Genomic DNA, 22388 nt, shown 5'->3' with positions numbered 1-22388 from the left:
TGAGGTGGCCTGTGACCTGCTGCTCGTGTCTGGTGGGTCTGGCGGGCCGCGCGCGAGGAGTTCTCTGAAGCAACATCATGCACAAGAGTCGGACTAACACAATATCCAGAATATCCCCAGGAGCCAGCATTCACTCACATCATGCTGGCACTGCCCTGCAGAATGAATCCATGACTAGCTCTAAGTAATTTGTCTGCCAGTGAAACCAAGAGCACCCAAAAAGTAGAGGTTGGTGACCAGTGTGCCAGCCCACCTTCAGGAGTCATTTGAACAAAGCCATAAATATCATTGTAACATCCATGGGTATAGCTGCTAAAGTTGGCAATACTACTGCCAGTAGACCATACCCATTTGTTGGAAATGAATGTTTCAGAGAGCTGATGGCAAGTGCGATGCCTCCTGGCAAATTCCCAAGCCAGACTTACTTTTCATGCAAGGCTGTATCTGCATTATATGATGCAGATGTTCTTGCAATGAGAAAAGCTTTGCACAGGTCAGAGGATGGGAATGTCCCCTTCACAATGGACATGTGGACAAGAGGGTAAATCATTGATTACATAACTGGAACAGAGCATTGGGACACCATCCCCTCTAGTGGTGAGCAAGGGAAGTCATAACAGGTGCATGTTATCGGCTGTCCAACAACCTGCCACTTGGTGTATGCAAGTCTTCGATTGTAGGTGCCACACTGGAGCAGCCATCTGGGTTACAGTGCAGCAGCTGGTGGCAGAGTGGCTAACTCCCCAGCAACTAGCATTGGGCTTTGTGGCATCACTACACTAAGGCTCGGGAACACATTGTGTGTGCCATTCTTTACACATATTCTCTACCTTTTAGTGACACATTATGTCTCCCCTCTCATTTAAGCCAATTATACAGTTCCAGAACTGTCTTGAATGTGTTTCAGGTGCAGCACAACTCCTACACCACTAGCAAAATATATCTGTTCGAACCTACTGAAATTCAGCATTGCATATGCTTGACTGTCTGTGTGAGCAATCAATGCTGTAAATATGCAGAAATGCTGCAAGCTACTGAAACAGCTGATCATTTGATGGGGCCTTCTTCTCCCCGATTGATTTGCATCTCATGCACAATATCTGTTGTCAGCTATGGCCCTTTGAGGAAGGCACACAATGTGTGAACCAAAGCTCCAAGTTACTGAGTGCGGTACTCTCATGATTTACTTGCTCAAAATCAACCTGAACAAAGGAGCAACAAAACATGAAGTCATTTAACAAGTCAAACTTTAAACAACTAGTGGTAGATCTTCTGCCAATCTTGTATAAAGTAAACATTGAGTATCTTATGGCATCATTTGTTGACTGCTGTTTTAAGGTTAAAGGGGTTGCATTCCTGACTGTGGGCAGTAGAATGACATAGACAGAAGGCATAGTTGTAATGTGCAACAATGCACTCAAGAGTTGTGTGCATGATAACTTGCTTGCAGAGCAGTGCCTTGAAGGATCTGCAACAACAACAACAACCGAACATCCCCAAAAGCCAATAAACAGCCTGTCCTCATCTGTTAGCACACTCTTCACTGCAACTGTGTCAGATGCTGGGGCACCCCATGTAGGGTGTGCAACTTACACACATATACACCCCTGTTGGACCTGCTTTTATAGGCTTGGTTGGTCGGCCTACAGCTAAACAGATGGTGGATGCATATTTGAGCAACATTTGCAAGCTTGACAAGTGTGGACAACCCTCTGCAGTATTAGGTCTCTAAACAGTCTGTGTGGCCAGCAGAGCTAGTCCATGTAAGCATTGATATTCAAAACTGCCCCAGCTACTTTAAAACCCATTTTTAGTGCTGATGCCATATTTGCCATATTGCCATAATTGCCATGTTTGCATTGTCCCACAGCAGAATCCTCTTTGTTGATAATGAAGAGCAACTGACATTCATTAAAACGAATATGCATCATATTTCAGTTGGCTGTGGCACGATATGGTTGCTTTTTTGCAAACACAGCGACAGGATCCCCAAAGTGAATAGCAGATCATAGAGTCAGAGGGTAACCTGTGCCCCAGTGGACATGACTGTCTGGGTAGTTGATAGTTGAGGGGGTGGGGTGCAGCTACTGTAATTTCCATTGATATTTCTAGGTCCTATGCTTACGATTAATTGATGAACAAGAATTTTGAGGATGCACCCGCCCAGAGTGCGAAGTAACAAGTATGCTGCATTTTGTGTTTTTACCATCAGAGCATAACACAGGTCTGTGTGATCAATTTACCATAGATATTCTAGTGCTTGAACAGAGTCATTCACACACTGAATTTGTATGTCTCTCCTGTTTCCTGGGAGTGGGGCACAGATTGAATGTGTACACCTCTTGTCTCTCTCATAATCGAGGGTGCACACTCAATTAACACATTTTCCTCTGTTGCAGGAGTGTGGGCACTGAATCAATTTTTACATCTCTACTGTCTTACATTGGTGGAGGCAGACACCCAATGTTTACATCACTCCTGCCTCATAGGAGTAGGGGCAAAGACTGGATTATTACAACTATCTTGTCTCGCAGAGATGCGGTCACATGCTAAATTATGACACCTCTCTATTCGTGCAGGAGTGGTGACATACACTCAAGTTTTATGTCTCTCCTATCTTGTGGAAATGAGGGCACACACTCAATTATTATGTCTCTCCTCCCTCGCAGGAGTGGGAACACACAACACATGTTGTTCCCTTCTGTCTGACAGATGTGAGGGTACACACTAAACGTTTACAGCACCCATTAAATTTGTGTGTATCTTCCCTTGCAGGAGTCAGGGGCACACTCAAGATTTACATCTCTCCTGTTTCGCAGTGATGAGGGCTAATAGTGAATTTATATGTGTCTTAGACGTGAGCCCAAATAGAGTGAATTTGTGCAATGAACCACTCCTCAGTGTTAGCTGGGTACCTACACTTGGGGGACTTGTGGCAAAACATAATGACCAAATCACATATAGGCACGGTTGTCACTGTTTACACCTTTAAGCATGCACACTTCATAGTGTGTGTTGTATTAGGGAAGATAACTGTTGCTATTTACAGGCTCCCAACCTAGATAAACAAATGGTGTGCACCCTATCTAAAAGTGCATAGAGAGAATATACACATGTTCAGTCAGCGTTATATGATTCCATTCCTATCCAAAAGCATTCCATCTTGAACCCTGACACCTGCCTGTCAAATGTCTTCCTTCACATGAATAATAATAATTCAAATTTGTTATTTGTGTAGCACTTTTTTTGATAAAGCGCCGTACAAAGAATATGTTTGTATACAATTATTATTACCCAACAGACGTTTGTACTCATTTATCAACCTCGGAAGATTGAAAGGCTGAGTAGGCATTGCTGGGATTAGAACCTGTAAAACACACACATAACACGGCAGTGAGTGCTCAACCTGCTAAGCTGTCTTACCAGCTTGAATGTTTGGCTTGAATACCCAAAATAATTACACCAAACTAAATTGAACAAAGTTTAACGTTTCGAATTTTTATCTTTTGTAATTTTTGTAACTATTTTAAGGGATCCGAAGTGAAAAGAAAAACAACATGAACAGCCCCCTGCAGAAGAAAAACAAAACTTAGTTTTACAGATTACCTATACTATTATACTACAGCAAAACTCTCACCATTGTAAAATGTGCTTGGGGTGCTGCTTCTCCAAAGTATGCATTGCAAGGGCCTTTACAGCATCATGTACCAATACTCCTTGACTGAATACGTGCCCACACGCTAGGCACCATGTCCCGATCTGCCAGACAATGATGTCCATGGCACATCTCTCCAGGATATTCACCCTCTCTCCAACACACCCTGGAATAGCACCTGGGTAATACCAGGCCCGAGGGAATGATGAAAAAAGGGGAGGGGGGGCTCTTTATGCCCTTCCTGTACTTTTGGAGGAATTCCTGGGCATTATTTGAACCCTCACTGGGCTTTGCGCCTCTTGGCACCTGTGGCACAGGCTTGCCTCATTCTGATGCCAGTGGTACTGCCCTGAATCCAGACCACTGCAGTACTACCTGTGCCACCAACTCAGAATCCTTCACTGCTTCCATGTTACCATAACTCCCACCTACAACCTCTGCTGCACAAGGGCGTAGCACAACATTTGGGGGCCCCCCTGTCAGCCATGCTGAGGGCGCTCCCAAGCTCGGCAACAAATCACTGGTCGCACCACACTATGGACCGGCCTAGACTACCACATTTGCGCAATACACACAATCATGCCACTTCAGGGGCATGCCACACACTGCACTAGAAAGATATAAATATGTGTTTTAATACATTTTACAGCACACTTTCTGAGAAAAGCTGGCTAAGAAGCCAGAGTGTTTGCAATTGTTTTGTAGGGTAACACCAAGCCAAATGTCCATTACATGCAGGTCACCAATAGTGAACAGGACCATTAATGCTTTACTTAATGTAATCCTTTGCTATTAAAAATGCCATTCCACAGCAAAGTCCACTGGAAATCAATCCTTTCATGGACGAGTTGCAGGAGAAAGGGATTTCCAAGCTGTATCGGGTCATTCATAATTTCATGGTCTCCTCGCTGACACAACTGAAGGACAAATGGGACAGGGATCTCAGGAACCTAGGAAGCGAGGAATGGGTGGAGGCAATGGTGGCTGCAATGGAGACTATGTATCCTCAAGGATGAGACTACTACAGTATAAGGTATTGCACAGGGTGTATTACTCCAGGGACAGGTTGTACAGAATAGGGACAGTTGAGAGTTATAAGTGCCTCAAATGTGGGGTGAAACTGGCACGTTTTATCATCTGCTCTGGGAGTGCCAATTAGTCTCTGAATTATGGGACAGGGTTGTCAATGAAGTGTCAAGGGTGCTAGACAGCACAGTACCTAACGATCCCAAGATGCTACTATTGCACACAAGCAGGGAATATGATGGGAAAGCAAACTGATTTCATTAGCCACAATGGTGGTCCAAAGGACTTAGAAGTAAAGTAGGGATCCAGAGAATTTCCCATGACAGAGACCTGGAAGGTAGGTATGGAACACTGTCATAGCATGGAGGAAATAACATATAGGAACAGAGAGTCGTCAGGGAAATACCTGGAAATACAGGGGAAGTGGGAGGAGGTCATGGGGTAATGAGGAGGGCAAACCCGTCCACTAAAGTACAGATATGGAGCTCTGGGAAGGCAAGACCGGATTGGAGAGGAAAGGGGAATGGGTTGGGTTAGTTACGAGAGGGAAGGGTAGCATGGATCAACATTGTTTATGATTGCATTGTTTTGTTGGTTGTTCATGAAAATGTCAATAAACAGAGTTATAAAAAGAAATGCCATGTCACAATGAAAACATGTCCAACTGACTGCACAATGTAGACCAGTCTAGACACGTAATAACATATTGCAGTAAAACATGCCATGCCACATTAAGACATGCCTAGACTGGTTTCACCAAAAGGCCAGTCAAAACAATTACACTTATCATGGTTATTTTATCACAGATGCACATGAAAATATGTAATGCCACAGTAAGAAATGGCTAGACTGGCAGCACACACATGCCAGTTTAGCTAGGTAATTATACTTCGCAGGACTGCTTTATCAGAGATGCCCAGTTAAAAAAAAGTCACACCTAATTAAGAAATGACTAGACTGTCTAGCCACTACTAACACATATAATGCTTTCTTAGCCTGGATATGGATGACCATGGCAAGTGCCTCATACACAAGTGCTGGGAAGAGGAAGAGTAGGCCAGGATTAATGAAGATAACCAGTAAGTAATCCAGGCATTAAACAAGCATACACACCATCCACCAAACACTCACAAACACACATGCCAGTGGTGCTACGAAACCTGAATTTCAGGGATGGGGGCGGGGGGCTAACCCTTCAAATGTTGGGAGAGGCACTAACCTCAGGGACGGTGGGTGAGGGGCAAATATATTTATGTGGGGGGCATCTAACTTCTTCATACATTCTATTGAGATTATTCTAGTGCAGCTTCAATTTTACAAGCAGTTAACTCTCTCCTTTAAGTCTGAAAGCACCCACTTAAGAACTGATGTCAGAATGAACGGCCTCCTGTCCTCTCTATATCGCTCCAATCACTTCACAAGCATGCAAGTACTAACCCCCACAATTTCAATTGCCTAAAAATGTATGTATATGAATGCAGATGCTAACAGTGAAATACTTTGCGTTATTCATTGCAGGGTCTTTGTCAACAGCGAAGGCCAAGCGCTGTTTAACATCTGTGTCCCGTTCTGTCTGGCCACAGCTCTGTAGGTCAGCCATGTTGAGTCCACGTAGCCCAATATTTTTGTGGGGGGGGGGCTGAAGCCTGGTCAGCTTAATGGTGTTGCGCCACTGATGCACACCCATTTACTAGTGCACTCTTTCACCATACACTCACACACGCACACCCAGGCTGCCACCCATACAAAATGCACGCACTCATTCACACACATGACAATATATACATACACACACACACACTTACATGCACACACACACATTTTAACAAAATAAATGTGCTTACCTTTTTTCATCTGTTCGTCCAGGGAAGGAGGCCTTCAACTCACTGCAGCAGCTAGGAACGCTTGTTCCCTTCATGTGCAGAGGAGCCCTCAGACTTCAAAAAGAAATTGTTTCTTTTTGAAGTCGCTCTACCTTCATAAAGAAATTATTTCCATAGCAATTTGAAGTCCGAAGGGGCTCCCTCCCAGGACATGTGGCAGCAGGGCCCCCGCACCACGGGTGCTGTGGGGGCCCCTGCTACACCAGTGTCATCTGCTGGAGGAAGCAGATTGTCTGTGTTCCTCAGCCCAAGCTTGTTATTGAACTCTGCCTCCCTCTCATCCGGTTTCAAATATTTATTTATTTATTGTGCATTTGTAGGGTGTTTATACTTCAAACAAACTGTGTTTCAAAGTAGGAGGAAAAGAGAGCTTCATCCATCTGTGGATCCAGATCCCTAGAATCCTTTCACACAGACAGCCCCATATCAAATTAACCAGCCTGGAACCTTTCCATTTTTACTAACAAAAAAGTGGCCTAAACAAAAATAAAAATTCAGATTTGTTTCTTTAAAAAAAAGAAAAAAATAACGTTTCTCAAATAAAACATCCAAGGTTTCCCGAGCCAAAAAAACGGTCTTCCCAAATGAAATGTCTTCAAAAGTAAGAACAAATAAAGATTGCGATATCTTACCTAACAAAGGTTTCCGGTTCAAATAACAACAAAAGAAAATAATGGCTTCCCAAATTAGTGCAGGACTCCCAAAGTAAGAAAAGAAAAATGCGGTTTGTTTTCTCAGCTAAAAACAAAAGTGTTCAAATCCCACAGTACCCCAAACCAAAAGATATCATGCCTAACCCCTCATAAATGTCCCTCTTTCACCAGCTCGTTGTGTGGAGCTATCCTGCCTCGCTCGCCTCCCTGCAGCCAGTCTCAACCCACAAAGTAAACAGGAAGTTGCTGGTTCTTTAGATAATATAGGCTTCTGAATCCTTTTTCTGCCTAAGACCTCACTTAAATCCATGCGAGAATACCCAAATCGGGCGTCACTCTCGGTCAAATACTCCTGCAATTCCCAAATCCGTGTTAGGGTTCCCCGATCTCTTCCACGCTCGCGAGAGAAATTCCGATCTCGAATTCTTCAGGGGGCTCCAACTGGTTGATTGAGTGCCTAGGGTTTGACGGGGTGGGGGATTAGAGTTTGGGAGATTTGGCCAGGCTTAGTTATACATTATTCAAATGAAATGCGCAATTTTGTGCCTTTGAGATGTTTTGGGTTATGAGATATAAGACTACAATCTGCCACCAATAGAATTCCACAGATACTGTAAAAACATTTCATTCACATATATGTGTCATTTGTAAAGTTAGTACACGATGCATCATGAGTTAGTTAACTACAGGCATCATGTACACGTTTACACGTTTATTTAGACTTTTCCATTTCATGCAGCTGTAACCAATTTTTCTATCCCTGGTTTTAATATCTGTAACACAAACAACATGTTAGACAAAGATCAACACGCTACTAATAATTCAAGCTGCATTGGTCAAACTGAACGCTTTTACAGAGATATGTGATTGCGTTCCGTGCTCGTCCTTCGCGTCCCTGCATCCTTCGCGTTCTCATGCTGTGCTCCAGACTTTCATTTTCATGTGGGGGTTGATCCCCATTAATTGCAACAGATTAGTCACCTTTTCCTGTGCATTGAAAAAATGCACAATCCATTGAGGTCAACAGAGTAATGATCGCTTCTTATGTGTCAACAGTGCGTATGTGCAAGATGGAGCCCGTACACACCATACGCATGTATGCATGGACTGATGGGCAGGAAACTAGGGATAATCCCAGGTTCCTCTGCCTTTCACCAAATGCATGTGTTGATTCATGGATGCGTCTGGATCAAAATCGCTGGAAGCAGTGCGACAGAGAAGACATGGGGCCTCATTACATGTGTGGCGGTCTGGAAACAAGGGTGCCGGTAAACTCACTGCCACCCTTGCTTCTGGACCTCCAAACTACAAGTCTGCTTGCCGGGGCTGCTGCACCTGACAGGTCCGACCCAGCCGGGTGCAGCATCAACCATAGGCAGAGTCGTCATGGAACCACCGGCACCGTTAGCAACAGTGCCGGGGTTTCAGTCTCCCCACTCTCATAACGTACAAAATCCGGCACCTGACTTTCTGCTCCTCCGGACTTGTAATGTCCTGGTGGCACCGGGAAGTCAGGCACTGGATTCGGTGTTACAAGGTTGGCAGCAACCCACCGGTGGCACCTGCGGGTTACCGCCAACCTCTTAATGAGGCCTCGTAGCTATGCTCCTTGCAGCCATTCCTCTGAACTCATCAGAATGATCCCACTACAGTGGTTAGACTCATCATGTTCAACAGGCTCACCAGGCTCACCAGATAAACCTCAGTCCTGTTACGGCAATCTCATAGTGCAGCCCCAGTTTGTCCACACCAAACAATGTCTGATGTCCAGAGCCTGAGCACAGGTACCAAAAGGGCTAAAAAGTGATTAAACGGCTGCCATCACCAGGTGCTGCAGTGCCTGCAGGCTGCCAGAGACTGCCACTCCTCTCTGCCACTTCTGTTTTATGTGTGGTTCACGTATAAAAAACATCTTTCTAAAGATGCGCTCTTATGCATATTTTGCCATAGCTTTTTCTAGTCAATTTTATCAAAACATACATTCAATTTATTTTACAAATATTTCCCAATGACCGAATCGTACATGTGACCCTGAAATACGGACAACAAATTCTCGCCCCAGTTTAGTTTAAGTTTTTTTTAACTTGCTCACCAGATAACAATTTAAAATGTATATTAGATTTCAATAATGAAACACATCCTTGTCCACCAGCACATGTATGAGGTACTGAGAATTGAATGAGAAATACATTATGCATTATTCTGGGCTGTGTGCCACTATGTGTATCCAAGCACAATAAGTTGTTATCCTGCTACCCCAATGGTTGGCATAGGAATCTTACCTCTATTATACATTTAAGGTAATCTTCAAATCGCAATGGGGGTAAGTTTGTAAGCCCATAGTGACAAAGCAAGGCGGACAACAAAGGTGTGAAGCAGTGTATGCCTTGCTTCACTGCTCTGAGGGATTTTCTTTCCATTTGGAGGTGGAGAAGGGACATGAAGGGGACAGAACGTTTCTGCTTTGCATTCATCTTCCATCTTCAAACACTGCATGGTTTAACGCCAGCCCATATGCTCATGCTTTCATCAAACCAATGGATTCCTGTGGCGACCACCTGCATTAACATATCTGACCAACCCCACGCAAGGGACCATACATTGAATCCACCTTGGTAAAATAAGACGAGACCCACCTTTATGCACCTCCATCACCAACCTAGCAAATCACTGAATCCAAACCCGCAGGGATCGATACAGCCCAGCGGCATGACTCACTGACCGATCTAGCCCATTCTCCACACGGGACATATAATCTTAATAAACCATATATGTACAAACTTCCTGTATGGAGAGCACCCTATCATTTTGTTCAACAATCAAACAATCCACAGACGAAGGCTCAATCTGTTTAGTGAAGCATGACCTAAGCACCTCAGAGAATTGTTGCCTATATACTCACACATATGCTGACCACTATTGTACTATTGTATACCAGGCCCCACACGACACCACCATCTGCTCACCAGTAACATAAGAGGAATTCAGAACCCTAAAGCACTATTTGCTAATCCAGTTTTTCTCACTGCTTTCCTCACCATTTTGAACAATGCTCTACTCTAAATAATAATGTAACCATATGTATTAACACTCAAACTATGCTCATGAATCAATCAATGTGAATTTCCTTTGTCACTCTGGCAAAATAACGCCACACTAACTGACACAGCCTTGATAAAGACCCTTAGGCCGAAACACATGTTGACTGTTCTTTTTCTTCGGCAATGCACTACTGCATCCATGATTATAATTGGAACCTGTCACACAGATAAGTCAAACACTGACGCAGCGCTACTTGTATTTACTGAATGTGCCGTCACATTACTGACAAATAAATCATAGGAGACAAACTCCTTGACAAACACTGCAAGCGCAAAGTTGCCTTTGGTCCTTCTTTTCTCCAAGTCCATTCCAGGTAGTGCTTCTTGCCCTTCTGAGTGTTATCATTATGTTACTTCACATTATAACACCAAAGTTGTCAACTTCACAGACTCTGTCATTGCTTTCCCTGTAAGTGGACTTGGTACAGACAGTGGGGTTCATTATAAGTTTGCCAGTATCCTGGAGGAAAACTTGCCAGCATACCGACAACAGAATTTCTGTTACCGCCACTTGGTGGTAAAGGCTGCAAATCCCCATTTCATGGAGTGCTGCTGTACTCCATGGGGTGATTTGCCTGTAATTATTACATGTGCTGGTAATGCAGGCTGGTTTTGCCTTTAAGGTGCCTGAATACGTCCAGCCCTCAGCTGGATGTAAATCAGGTACTTCACGGGCAACCTCATAGTTGGCCGGTGCAGTAACGTGCTGGTATGCGTTAATACCGGCACGTTATTACCGCACTGGCCAACTTAGAATGAGCCCCAGTATCTTGTAATGGTTGTGGCCGAGGATCCTGCTGAGCTTGAGCGCAATGCTGAGCTGCTTCTGAGTGCGTACACAGATTCCTTTTAGTATTTCTCTAACCTTCTTATCTTGTTAATCTGCAAATCTTTTGATTCATGAGTACTTGCTCTTCATGACTGTTAGCCATCCATGTGGTTTCTGTGTGATTTTGGACACATTCCTTTTGCCAATTTTATTTTCTCGGCCTCTTATTTCTAATTGGGAGATCCTTACACTGGCATTCCATGTACGCACATGGGCAAACATAAGGTTCTGATAACATGAAGACATTTCAAACAAGGGATCGCAGTAGGGATGTCTAATTCACCAAGTACTCCAAAATGTAATCTGCGGATCTAAACTAGACGTGTTGCACAGCTTGACTTTCTTCCCACAGAGTTAGCTGACAACAATATCCTAATCCTCAAATAATCAGATTTTTCACAATTCCATACAAACCCAGAAGTCCTAGAATACAACAAAGGGAACATTTAAATGTATTTGCAACAGGCAGGCAATGATGCACTAGATTCACTGAGGACTACCAAGTGGACATCGTGACTACTTAAATGCACTTCATCCTATCATTCCTGCTGAGTCACATTGAAAACAGTCTGGCATGTCATGCAGGGCTCTATCCTTTCTCTGTGAGTCCTTCTTCAAAATATAGGTACCTAGATACATTGGTATGCTAATGAAATCCAATGTAACCACTCAACCCCCATTGATTTGAAGTACACCTCAGCAGAATCCAAACCTGTATGCCTTTACCAAAGCTCAAACCAAAGTCAACTCCTAAAACACGTAGCCTTCCAATGGAGCATATGGTTAAACCAGGCATGGCTCAATGGCAGGAAGCCCTCAAGTACCAAAATGGAAGCTTGAACAATCATTGTGACCAAATAACTTGATTTCTACATATACCAACTCTCATTCTTATGCATCACAAAAAACTCTATATATCATTTGTAAAACATTTGAAACGTCCCTCATTAATTGAGTCTCAAACAACTCTGTTATCATGCCAGGTGTTCAACATATAAATGACATGCATATATCCATCCTTTGGCCCCATCTAAGTAATGTACTCTTTAGCAGCGTCGTGTACTACCCTTGACAACTGTGCCCAAACATCATTGATATAATACTCTGTCAATATAGACACATTATGAGATATAATGTCCACCCTGGGAACTCAATACAACACATCATGTAGTGTATGACCTCAAGGCCAGTGTATCACCTTACAAGGCGTCAAGGCCGTGGACACCCAGAACATTTCCTTCCTAAACAAGCTGAAGTGCTGCTTGCTTGGTGGGAATTTGGCATTAAGTTAAGCCATTGCATCTCCAGTTCCACGTGGACTCATTGGTCATCAGACACTCAACGACAGCTTGATCGCAAGCACTCCTCCTTAATTCTTCAATACACACTGGTCTTGAAGTGCTGTTGACCCTACACTACCCGAAAAAGACCAACCCTGGAATCCTGCAAACAATGCACCTATTTTCAGGAACATCAGAGCCTTGGTGAGTATGTATGACTTGGTGATTCTGGTGTACACAACAGGCCCCTTTCAGAAAGATACAATTAAAGTTTCTGATCCTGTGTGCACAGCCTTCTTAATGAAAATTAGAACGTTTCCAATATGCACATTCAATGGTGGCAGGTATTATAGCTAGAGGGTGGTTTCACTGAATAGGTAAAACACAAAACCACTGTCTGAAATGTATCTGAAGGCCATTTCAAAGATAAAGACAAGCTTAGCAGCTGTGAAACAAGAAAGGTGTTTTAGTGAGGATGGCTGAGCAGGTTCCTTCCTTCCTTCCTTCCTTCCTTCCTTCCTTCCTTCCTTCCTTCCTTCCTTCCTTCCTTCCTTCCTTCCTTCCTTCCTTCCTTCCTTCCTTCCTTCCTTCCTTCCTTCCTTCCTTCCTTCCTTCCTTCCTTCCTTCCTTCCTTCCTTCCTTCCTTCCTTCCTTCCTTCCTTCCTTCCTTCCTTCCTTCCTTCCTTCCTTCCTTCCTTCCTTCCTTCCTTCCTTCCTTCCTTCCTTCCTTCCTTCCTTCCTTCCTTCCTTCCCTTTCTCTTAAGGGATACACTCTCAGAAGTACCACTTCAAAGCACCAGGGACACATACAATAAGCAGCACAAAATTAGACTGGGGTGATATGCATGAAACCCCAAACAAACAAGCATTTACATAGATGTGCCGACTGTGTCCCTAATTCCCAAAAAGTGGGATAACACAGGGGAGAACACAGGCATTTTGCTAAATTCTTTGACACAAGTGACAAGGTTTTAGTTGTTCTAACATTACAGTCATTGCAAAACATGGTGATACGAAAGTAACACGGCTAAGATCACTTCGCAGGCCCAAAGTGGGATGGTTTGAGGTTAACAGAAATGGATAGAGCCGGCTGGAAGCTGCTTCATGCACAGCTACATGCGGAGGATCCTGCGATTCAGCTGCCATGGTGGGTGGGCGGAGGGTGAGGGGACTTCTGTTAAGGATTTCATTTTGGTGAGCCGTTTTGGGGATTTGTTTAAAATGCCCTAGGCTCGTGCTCTGTTTTGGTTACGAGGAAATGTTCAGGGCCTAAGACTGCAGGGGATCTCCGACCACGCCCCAACCTCTTGAACCTGGATGGCATTAGATGTTTGATCTGTGTGGAGCTCAACGCTCTCATAGGGGTTACAAGCGAGACATCAAGCAGAGGACTTTGTGGATTTCTTGCCTCTGCAGTGGGGCAGTTGAGGGCTGTTCAGCATGGCGACATGTGACCTCAAGGCTTCGGACCATGGGCTCAGGCCTTGGTTCACATGTTTGAATCCCAGCAGAGCCAATTCCGCCATTCTGCCTTCTGAGATTGATGAGTGGGGCACCGTGGAATGTAGGGAATGGAAGTGCTTAGAAGCGTGAGCATTCAGGCATGAAGTGCTGTATTAAAACATGTGATGTCTTTTTATTTGATGCAGCATGGTGCAAACAGTGTATGAGGCATGCTTCTGAGGCTAGAGACCCTTATGAAACATCAACAGTTATTTGTATTTATGTTTGCTGTTTTGTAAAGGCGCCACACGCAGAAGATATGGTTCCAGAGTTTCCTGTCACACTATTAAAATGAAAATGAAACAGGACATGTTAACTACCTGGAACGTTTGTTGTTTCAACTGGCCCTGCAGGGGCGCCGTGGGAGAAACCATCAAAGCAGTGAACGCCTAACCCAAAACAGACTACTTCAGAACTGATACAAGGGAAAGACCCTCTGCAATGCAAAGGCAAGCGCCGAGCAACGAATTACGGCCACATTTCAAGTGGAACCGTTTTGGTCGCATGTTAAAAACTCGCCGAAGTGATGAAAACACAACCGTAAGTGATTTCCTGAAATGAATGCAACGTGAAAGCAGGTCTAGGTTGTCGCAAAACTGTACAACATGTGATATCATTTGGCAACATGAATTATAAGCCACTTACAGGCTTGGAGTGTCCTGAATGGCAACATGGTAATGGTCGCGTGTACTCAGGGTCACCCATGACCAGTTTGATTTTGATGAGTTAGTGCATTTGAGAGTTCTGATCAATGCTACTAACTCAAAGGGAACTAAAATGCATTATTGCTATACATTTGATTAACAAATATTCCCCCGAGAGCAAATGAATTGGTATTTGGCGTTTTTGTCCTATTGGAACCTAGACTTCTTATACTAACATCAACTACAAATAGATTTGTTTTTACCTACCAGCTTCTTTGCAATGGAACTTCTGAATACATTAAATAACACGCCACTTTAAAAATAGAAATCCATGTTTGACTATGTTGATTGTATAAATAATCATTTAAAAAGCCCTAATTCAAGGGAATGCTCAACCAGCAATGGGAATCACAGCACCTTACATTACTGTGTCGGGAGGATAGCTCAGGGGCAACATGCTCGCCTTGTAAGCAAGATGAAGAAAGGCAAGGCAGGTTCGATCCCCGGGTCAGCGCACGTTAAAAATAACATATCATATCATATTAAAGAGTGCTGAATCCCTGTGAATCCTGGATTTCAGTCAGAGAGGAGCCTAGAACATCATGCTGGACAATTAGACTCATTGGTTCTATGCCAAAAAGTAAATGAGTGCCCCAGTACTTCTCTTTCATTTGCAGGAAGCAAGGAGCCAGGCTATTCAGGAAGTAAGAGGAATCTGAAAAGACATATCATCAATGAGCATGGTCGGACCTTCACCGCTCCATGCAACAATCTAGGTTCTGCTGGCCATTTTCACATGCACCCTGAGTCCTATGCCTATCAGTGTGTAAATGTAAGGGTACCTGTAACACCGAAGCCCCTCCAGGTAAGCAATATAGTAGTAAACACAAATGGCCCTCGGCTATGAGGTTGGAAGGATTCAACTAAAACACTATTATCATACAAAAAGTAGATTTATCACAAAAACAAATACATACATTGTTTGTTTATAAGCTCCAATGAAGGTTCATATCTTTAACATCACCAAATTCATTCCACCTTGCATACATTCACTCACTCTCACACATCCAATGTCGACTCAAAAATAATCTGGGGTGTTAATACCCTATTCAAAAAACAAAAACAGTGACCATCAATTCTTCACACCCACTTATGTTAAAGGTGTTATTTCTGTCGAATAGTAAAGGCTTATACAACATTGTCTACACGTGTTTCGGTCGGTATAAGCAACTTCTAGTGTAGCCTTGTGTGGATCCAACCTTTTTCAGGACATCTGAGAGTGAGTGAATGTATGCAAGGTGGAATGAATTTGATGATGTTAAACATATGAACCATCATTGGAGCTTATAAGCAAACAATGTATGTATTTGTTTTTGTAATAAATCTATTTTTTTGTATAATAATAGTGTTTTCTTTGAATCCTTCCAACCTCATAGCCTATGCCTTTCAGGCCATGCCCCAGTAGTAGTGGTCCAGGGACATTGTATATGGCCATGGCGAGCAGGCACTGTAGGCAGTTTCATTATGATTGGAGCATGGCCTTTGGCACAATGACCAATGTGCACAGCCACATATTGTTAGAGTATATCATTATCCTTTGTGACAGCCAATTGGATGCATGTAAATTCTCATCTTTGTTTATTCTTATCACAAATGGGATTAGGTTCAAATGAAAATTGGATTCATGATGGCATAGCAACCAGATTCTTAACTTCTGTTAGGACTGTGGTCCTCAGTCCTTCCCTCTCTCCCTTATTGCATGACCAGCTGCAAGGTGGCTCAGTCCCGGAGATAGTAAGTTCCCCAAGCACTTCTCTCTTATCTCTGCATCTTTCTTGTCTGGTCAAGGAGTTGTCTAACTCTCGCCAAAGAGCGCCTGGACTCCATAACCGGGTACCAACATCGGAACAATTACATCATTCAAAGGGGGGGTCAGCTGTCAGACATGGTGCAAACACATGGTCCCTAGGGTATTGCATGATTTCCCCTCATGTTTCAATCTATGAACAGCACCCTTTGATCTTAGGGCACTACTGGGGTCACTTCCCCATGCTCTTGTCTCCAGCTTAACTGTTGCCTTTTAACCAGACTACTCTCTACTCCATTAATAGCACCCACCTGGCCCAGGTCTTCATGAACGTGAGCTTCTGCACCTCTGTTACTCACACTCCTGAATCGTTCCTTTCCTCTCTCTTTTTTTATGTTTCTCCTCCAACTTTGTAGGGTTTCCTGTTTTAGGGGTTTATTTTATTTTACTACCAGGGGTGTTTTTCCAGTGTTTTCAAACATTTTCAGAGTCTGTGTTTATCAGTTTTTTCCCATTTGCCCCTTCATAACATTACAGATTACTGTTTTTTTCCAGTGTAAACATACAAATATTCTTTGATTGTTTCATTGTGTGCATTAGTAGGGTAATGTCTCTCAGAGCACAATATTATGAACACTTCATGAGAATAAAGATGAATGTGTTAATCCAGTAATATCTCATTGAACTAAATCATGCAATTCTTTTACAGGGACTCTTTACCCATCTTTGCCCTTTCTTTTCTGTAACGCTCACCTGATTCTCGCAGAGGCGCCGGTCTTTACTGGGCGACTACCGTATCTTCAAAGGTGATGTGTAGCACCCGGTTGGCTCTTTGGGCTGGACCTCTGTGCACTGTATGCCTGACTTCAAGAGTAAGATGTCTGCAGATAGAAAATATGGGATTAACGAACTGGGGTTATTGGGGTGTCCCTATCTCTTTCCTTTCTTGCTCTCCTGTAGACCCCCAAAGGTTAACGCTCTCACCTTAGGTAAGTGAATGCCGAGCTCTCCATCTGCCTCGGGGCATGGTGCTGTAACCAGTTTCTTCACTGGATCGGTAGCGCAGGCCTCTTGACTTCAGAGGACCTCTGTCCGTCGTTTACTGCACGAACGGTAAGTTTCGAGTAATTCTATTGTCTTTAAAGTCTTTAGTAATGATGTCTCTTGTTTTGCAGGGTCGGCGATGGCGGATGACGGGCTGAAGTGAGTTGAAGATGGAGTCCGTGTGATGAATAGAAGCGCCTGGAAGCACGTAAGTATTAAAGTTCCCCAATGTCTTTAAACGCACCTTGTTTTGTCTTTCAGATGCAGGGTGCAGCGCCGAAGGCCTCCGGAGCGTGCAAAGAGTTGGTAAGCTTTTCTCTTTCAGATGCCGGAATGCAGTGTGAAGACCTCCGGAGCGCACGAAGAGGAGGTAAGCCTTTGTCTTTCAGATGCCGGAATGCAGCGCGAGGCGTTGGTGACAGCCGATGGACCAGGTAAGTGAAGAGCTGTCACTGAAGACCGTAATGCTAACCTGTTCTTTCTTGTCTTTATAGGTGTTGCTGAAGACTGGATTCAGAATGGTAAGCCTTTTTCCTTAGGCCCAGGATCAGATGCAGAAGACACGATGAGCGTTCTGCTGCTGAGGATGCAGAATAACGCAAAGCAAGATTCATCCATCGGGTGTGGTTTAAATAGCCTCCTGTAGTGCTTAGGTGTCTCCTTCCACAGCCACGCCTAAGAAAAGAGTTCCTGCTTTCCAGAAGAGTTCCAGTGTTCTGAATCTAGGGAGTGGCTCCTGCCCCACCCAACAGGAAAAGTAGTTCCAAACAGAAGAGGATCAGAGACTCAACTGGCAGGCAAGTAAGCAGCATGGTCTTCTGCAGGTAAGTCCACCCAAGCGTTATGAGCCCGGCGCTTCCAGCGCTGGGACTGGGCATATTTATGAGCCTGGTGCCACTGGCGCCAGGACTGGGTCCAAAAGGTCCCAATTGGGACTGGTTGGCACTCAGAACCTGGGTTATGGATCTGCTTCCAAGGGAGTTGGGAAAACCCTGACCTTTTGGAAGCAGAGATCATGACAGTACCCCCCCTCAAGGCCCCTCCCAAACCGAGCTTCTCCGGGGGTTTTGGCTTGTCAGGAAATGTTCGGTGAAATCTTTTGATTAGGCGAGGAGCGTGGACATATTCAGCAGGTTCCCAGGATCTCTCTTGGGGGCCGTAGCCTTTCCAGTCAATTAGGTAAAATAGTTTAGATTTGGAGATCTTGGAGTCCAGAATGCTTTTGACTTCAAACTCGAGTTCTCCATCAACTAGGATGGGTCTTGGAGATTTAGTTAGTCGGGTTTGAGGTTGCACGGGTTTTAATAGAGAGACGTGGAAGACCGGATGTATCTTCATGTGAGGGGGCAAGTCCAACTTGACCGCTACTGGGTTTACTATGGTAGTGATGGAATAGGGACCAAGGTATCTTGGGTTGAATGTGCGTGGCCCTTTTAGAGGTAGATATTTGGTGGATAACCAGACTTGGTCCCCTACTTGATATTGAGGGGCTTCCTTCCGATGTTGATCTGCTCCTTTCTTGTATTGTTCTTTAGCCCTTTGAAGGTGAGAAACAGCTTCCTTAAAGGCTTGGGTGATTGTAGAATGCAGGTAGTCTACTGCTGGTGTTTCAAGATCTTGGAGGGGATCCAACTCTGAGGTTCGAGGGTGACTGCCGTACAAAAGAAAAAACGGTGTTTACCCAGTTCCCGAATGGACAGAGTTATTGTAGGCATATTCGGCTATCCAAAGGATGTCTTTCCAAGTTTTTTCAGTTTGTTGCAGCATGCAGCGTAAATACTGTTCCAGAGTTTGATTGGTCCTCTCGGTTTGTCCGTCGGTCTGAGGGTGGTGACTGGTCGATAGTCTCACATCAATTTGAGCCGACCGACAGCAACTTCGCCAAAAATGAGAAATAAATTGACTACCTCGATCCGAAATTAGAACCAAAGGAAAACCGTGTAGTCGGACGATGTTTTCGAGAAATTCTCGGGCCAGAGTTGCTGCTGTTGGCAAGCCTTTGAGCGGAATGAAATGCGCCATCTTGGAGAATAAGTCCACGATTACTAGAATCGTATTGTATCCGGAGCATGGAGGTAGATCGGTGATGAAGTCCATAGTAGCGTATGCCAAGGGCGAGGTGGGATGTCAATAGGGCGTAAGAGGCCTGCTGGTCTTTCCTTTTGACTCTTGTTTTGGGCGCATACTCCACAGGACATTATAAAGTCTCTGATATCTTTTTTCCAAGACGGCCACCAGAAGTAGCGCTTGATCTTTTCTGAGGTCTTGGCCATACCGGGATGACCTTCCATTAAAGAATCGTGATAACAGGAGATTACTTTTTTCTGTAAATCTGTGCTGGGTAGGTATAATCGTTCTTGGAAATACAGTAAGTTGTCCTTTACTGCAAAGTCCTTTCCCTGCAGATGCCAATTCTGTATGTCTGCTGGAGTTACAAGTTGCCTGGCTTTATCCTTAACTTCCTCTATGGATTCTGTGGCGATTACACCCAGAATTCTTTGTTCGGGAATGATTGGTACAGGTTTAGGGTTGATCAAGTGTTCTTCCACTCCCAACCGAGAAAGGGCATCAGCTTTACCGTTCTTTGTACCAGGTCGATAGGTAATTATGAAGTCAAACTCGGCAAAGAATAATGCCCAACGGAGTTGTCTAGAGGATTGGGCTTTTGCGGTTTTCAAATATTGCAGGTTTCGGTGATCCGTAATCACAGTAACGGTGTGTCGGGCCCCCAGCAGATAATGCCGCCAAGCCTTAAAGGCAGACTTGATAGCCAGAAGTTCCTTGTCAGTAATCATGTAATTGATTTCAGGAGGCGAGAATTTGCGGGACCAAAATGCCACGGGATGCAACTGATTGGTTACCGGGTCCTTTTGTGATAGAACTGCCCCCATGGCAAGGCTTGAAGCATCAGTTTCCACGATGTAGGGGAGTTCGGGGCGAGGGTGTTTTAAGATTGGTGCAGAGATAAATTTAGTCTTCAAATCCTGGAAAGCTTGTTCCGCCTCGGTAGACCATTCAAAACGTTTGTTTTTCTTTAACAAGGCAGTGATGGGCTGGACTATTCGAGAGAATTCGGGGATAAACCTGCGGTAAAAGTTAGCGAAGCCTAACATGCTTTGCACACCTTTTACGGAGGATGGTGATGGCCATTTGAGAACTGCATCCACCTTCTTTGAATCCATACGTACTCCGCCAGGTGATAATATGAATCCCAAGAATTCAACTTCAGTCACGTTGAAAACACATTTTTCCAACTTAGCAAAAAGTTTGTGTTGACGCAATCTTTCGAGGACCATTTTCACGTGTTTCCGATGTTCAGATTCCGATGAAGAATAAACGAGGATGTCGTCAATGTAAACAACAACACACACATCTATGAGCTCTCTGAGGACATCGTTCCTAAAATATTGAAAGGCGGCCGGGGCATTGCAAAGTCCGAAGGGCATGACCTGATATTCAAATAGCCCATACTTGGTGCGGAAGGCAGTCTTCCATTCATCGCCCTCTTTTACTCGTACCAAGTGGTAAGCTCCTCTAAGATCCAGCTTTGTATATATGCATGCTTTTCTGACTTGGTCCAGGAGTTCAGGGATCAAAGGTAACGGATATCTATTCTTAACGGTGATCTGGTTCAGGGAGCGATAATCGATACAAGTTCTAAGGTCTCCTTCCTTTTTTGGAACGAAGAACAAAGCTGAAGAAGCAGGGGACTTGGAAGGACGAATAAACCCATTCGCCAGGTATTGATCCAGGTATTGTCGAAGGTGAAGGTTCTCAGGCTCGGTGAGGGCATAAATTCTACTACAAGGAGGAGTAGATCCAGGTATCAGGTCTATCTGGCAGTCATAAGACCTATGAGGAGGTAGAGTGTTAGCCTGATCCTTCTGGAAAACATCTTGGTATTCAAGGTATTCGGGAGGTAACTGGGGAGTCTCTGAAGAAATTGCTGCCAGTGCAACACCAGGTGGAGGGTGGCAAGTAGAGACACATTCTGGAAACTGGACCGTTCTTGCTCGCCAATCGATCAGAGGATTGTGTTTCTCTAACCAAGGTATTCCTAGAATAATCTGAAACTGAGGGGCCTTGATCACATCGAACACGATCTTCTCATGGTGTCCATCTTGACTTACTAGCGTCACCTCTTGAGTGGTATGCGTTACTGGCCCGGAGGCTATCTCCGTACAATCCACTGTAGTAATGACGTCCTTTACAGCCTTGGGACAAAGAGTTAGATTCATCCTCAAAACCATTTCATGATCCACATAATTGCCGATGGCACCGCTGTCGACGTAAGCTTCAATTGCATGTAATCGATCCGGATTATCAGGGCTAATGAGGACCATAGGTATCACGAAATGCGAGGTCACGGAACTGGTTTTCACGCTCGGCAAGAGGACCTCTATTCTTGTCGGGCGAGGTCGTTTCCCTGCTCAGAGTTTGTAACTTTGGTAACTGCAGCTCCTACTGCCTTCTTGGCAGGTTTCACCGGACAGTCTCGAAGAAAGTGCCCTGAGTTTCCGCAATATAGGCATAATTGCAACTGTTTTCTCCTTTCCCGCTCCTTTTGTGTTAGAGGACCTTTCAGACCCCCTATTTGCATGGGTTCCCCGGAGTCTACTCCTTTGGAAGGAGTTGGCGGTTTGGAAAATACTCGAGCATCAAACTTGGAACGGTCGGCCTTCCTGTTCTGCAGTCTATGATCTATTTGAACGACCAAGTCTATATAATCCAAACAGTCTTGTGGGGGATTCACTACTTGGGCTAAAACGTCTTTGAGCTCTCCATGTAGACCTCTGTAAAACAGCGTAATCCTTTTGTCCTCAGGCCATTGAGTTTCCACTATTAGTCTATTGAAAGATGCAATATAAGCCAAAAGGTCTTGATTACCCTGTCGCAACGAAAGAAGCTCATTGTCCAAGGCCTGCCCCTGTGAATGTCTTGCGAACAGTTTTTCCATACTAAG

The sequence above is a fragment of the Ambystoma mexicanum genome, chromosome 4q (genome assembly GCF_040938575.1).
Source record: "Ambystoma mexicanum isolate Mex_15411 chromosome 4q, UKY_AmexF1_1, whole genome shotgun sequence".
NCBI classification, from domain to species: Eukaryota; Metazoa; Chordata; class Amphibia; order Caudata; family Ambystomatidae; genus Ambystoma; species Ambystoma mexicanum.
The sequence above is the reverse complement of the archived record's forward strand: the minus strand, read 5'-3'. Positions refer to the sequence as shown.